Here is a 3,750-nt window from a genome sequence, read left to right as displayed (position 1 = left end):
ATCAGGCAAATTAACAAATGAATGACTAAGAAAAAAGCACAACATTTAAGATGTTAAACAAAGACAATTAGTACATGAGGTGATACATCATCAAGATAAGCTGGGGCAATAACATGGAGGTTATAGGGGTGATGACTTAGGAGCAGGGGCGTAACTAGGAAAGACTGGGCCCCACAGCAAACTTTTGACTGGGGCCCCCCCTCCGCCGGGTATCACACAACCCCCCCTTGTAGATAGTGCCTCCCTATAGATTCCACCAAACAGCGCCCCCCTATAGATAGCACCATAAACAGCCCCCTGTAGATAACGTCTTACAGCCCCAATCCCCATGTAGATAATGCCATACAGCCCCCATGTAGATAACGCCATACAGACCTCCCTGTAGATAACGCCATTCAAACCTCCCTGTAGATAACGCCATACAGAGTACCCCTGTAGATAACGCCATACAGAGTCCCCCCTTAGATAAAGCCATACGTCCCCCCTGTAGATAACGCCATACAGACCCCCTGTAGATAACGCCATATAGAGTCCCCCTGTAGATAACGCCATACAGAGTCCCCCCTGTAGATAACGCCATACATACCCCCTGTAGATAACGCCATACAGACACCCCCCTGTAGATAACGCCATACAGACCCCCCGTAGATAATGTCATACAGACCCCCCTGTAGATAGCGTCATACAGAACCCCCTGTAGATTTTGCCATACAGACCCCCTGTAGATTTTGCCATACAGACCCCCCCTGTAGATAGCGCCATACAGACCCCCTGTAGATAACACCATACAGAACCCCCCCTGTAGATATCGCCATACAGACCCCCCTGTAGATAACACCATACAGAACCCCCCCCATAGATAACGCCATACTGACCCCCCTGTAGATAATGCCAAAAAAAAAACGGCCTATAGTTTGTCCTACAAAAGAGATGTATCCCCTATCCACAGGATAGGGGATACATGTGTGATTGCTGGCAGCGATAAGGGGAACGGAAGACCGAAAGTCCCCCCAAGTTCTCCATGACAAACCTCGTACTTCCGGAGTCTGCGCAGTTCACTAAAAATGAAAGGTGCGCTGGTCACCCCCCCTGCAGATAACGTCATACAGACCCCCCCCATAGATAACACCATACAGAACCCCCCTGTAGATAACGCCATACAGACCCCCCTGTAGATAACGCCATACAGACCCCCCTGTAGATAACGCCATACAGAGCCCCCCTGTAGATAACACCATACAGAACCCCCCCCCCCGTAGATGATGCCATACAGACCCCCCCTGTAGATAATGCCATATAGCCCCCCCCCCCAAAAAAAACGGGCTATAGTTTGTCCTACAAAAGAGATGTATCCCCTATCCACAGGATAGGGGATACATGTGTGATCGCTGGCAGCGATAAGGAGAATGGGGGACCGAAAGTCCCCCCAAGTTCTCCATGACAAACCTCGGACTTCCGGAGTCTGCGCAGTTCAATAAAAATGAAAGGTGCGCTGGTCACGCATGCGCACAAGCGCGACCAGTGCACAATTAATTTCTATGGAGCTGCAGACAGACCCTGGAAGTCCGAGGTCTGTCATGGAGAACTTCGGGGGACTTTCGGTCCCCCGTTCTCCTTATCACTGGGCGTCCCAGCGATCACACATGCATCCCCTATCCTGTGGATAGGGGATGCATGTCTTTTGTAGGAACAACCCCTTCAGTGGCGTCGCGCTGTAGCAGCCATAGCGGCTGCTAGCGGAGCCTCCGGTCATGGGGGGGCCAGTGCCGGCGGGTGGCACCGGCCCCCTCATGCTGCGGGCCCCATAGCAGCCGCTACGACTGCGATAGCGGTAGTTACGCCACTGCTTAGGAGATAAGGGATCTGGAGTCAGTCTGATGGGGGATGTGATGGGTGTCCATGTAGTGGCTCATAAATCCAGGTGTTGGATTGAGGCCTTGTGTCAATGACTGGAATTTTATCATCAGTTTGAATTCCCAAATTTTTCTTTCTGCTAAATAATGCAGAATACAAGTCATATAATGACCAAAAATATTGTTATTCCTCATGAACACACATATGACAGCTTATTCTGAAACATTAAGTACGCTTTAAAACCACTGCAATACAGAGCATGGAGGTATAAGGAGAAGGGCCCAATAGGTATTGAAGGCACTGGACAAGGGCCCCTTGGGCCAAGTCTGACGCAGACAAATGTGATGCCCCTTTCAGTTACGTTTTTCTCAGCACCACATGAGGGGAGGAACTCATCTGGATACCCTACTGTGTCTTTTACTTTCTCTCAACAAGTGGCATTGAATAGCAAGCACCAGTTGACAAGCTGGGATCTATGCTTGTACTAATGTAATGTGACTATATTTAAAATTGTCTTGCCTGTAAGTGTATTAGGAAAATAAGAATTTAATGAAGGAAACAAAGTAGTCTTAAATGAAGGTTTTCAATTGGTCATATACTAGCCAAAGGAACATATCTATGTGTTCATTTTTTATGAACAGTTAAAAATACAGTCAGAAAAGATTTGGCGAAAAAAAATCGGCCATTTGAACAACATTCTGACAAATCCAAAGACACACATAACTTTAAGCCAGATTGAGAAAGATCAGTATTGCCCTTAAACAAGCCACATAATATAGTATTAGGTCTGTGTGTCAGTGTCGCTTGAGGTCTTCATGTAGTCTATTGCAGTGAACTGATATTCATTACAAAATAAATGAAGAAGGTTGTATAGGTTAAAAAGCTACACCTGTTCTGATATGGTAAGAACTTTTATCTAAGAATAGATAACTTTGACATTGATGAAAGAGTTGAAATATTTTGATACATTAATTATGGAGGGAAAAAAAAGGTAGAAGACATATGACACAGTAGTTTACATATAAACAAATGTTCATGATCCTGGTGATACATTTATAAGAAAATGGCTAGTGGTATAAAGTGTTCACCAGTGACCTTTGTTCCCTAAGGCCCCATTTACTTTGTGTTTTTGGCCTACGTTTAGCGTACATGCCGAGAAAAGCTCCCAATGTATAGGTTAATCCTAGGCTTTGAAGGATGCCTAACAGCAGCATCCGTCACACACAGACTATTGTGGGATATGTTTAACATACACGTTATGAACTGACCTTTTCATGATATATACGTTAAACGGATGCCATAATAGCATGTGTGAGGGATGCCACTGTCAGCATCCGTCACAAGCATCTGTGTACATTGGGAGCTTTTCCGGTGTATGTGCTAAACGTACATTGCAAACATGATATTAACAGGGCCTTGATAACAAAAAAAAAGTAGTCTTGTAGAGTCAAGAAAAATAAATTTATGACACCTTGAATTTGAAGAGCCAGTATTTTGTTAGAGAAAGGTCCCACATAGCGACGGCCGAATGTAGTAAAATCATGCGTCCATCGGCCACCACATGTGTGCGCGGTTTTGTCTGCATGCGGCCTCCACTAACGACCATACCTTAAGGAATAATATTATCCATTGTTGATGAACTTGTTACTTTTTATATTAAAGGAAGGCACAGCACTCCAGTGTGAGAGCCTTACCAAATATCACACCTGCAAACTACCAGCAATGTAGACCCATGTGAGATGAGTGGCAGACCCATGGTTGAAATCTAGGGGGGGAGTTAAAAAAAATAATTTCTATGTTTGATTGTGCCCCTCACCTCTTCCTCAAATGTGTAAACCAAACCCTCAACAAAAGAAGGGACGGGCACACACTGTACAGAAAAAAGAATGGAACCAA

Source organism: Rhinoderma darwinii, chromosome 7, assembly GCF_050947455.1.
Source record: "Rhinoderma darwinii isolate aRhiDar2 chromosome 7, aRhiDar2.hap1, whole genome shotgun sequence".
In the NCBI taxonomy this organism is placed as follows: domain Eukaryota; kingdom Metazoa; phylum Chordata; class Amphibia; order Anura; family Rhinodermatidae; genus Rhinoderma; species Rhinoderma darwinii.
Note: the sequence above shows the minus strand (reverse complement) of the source record.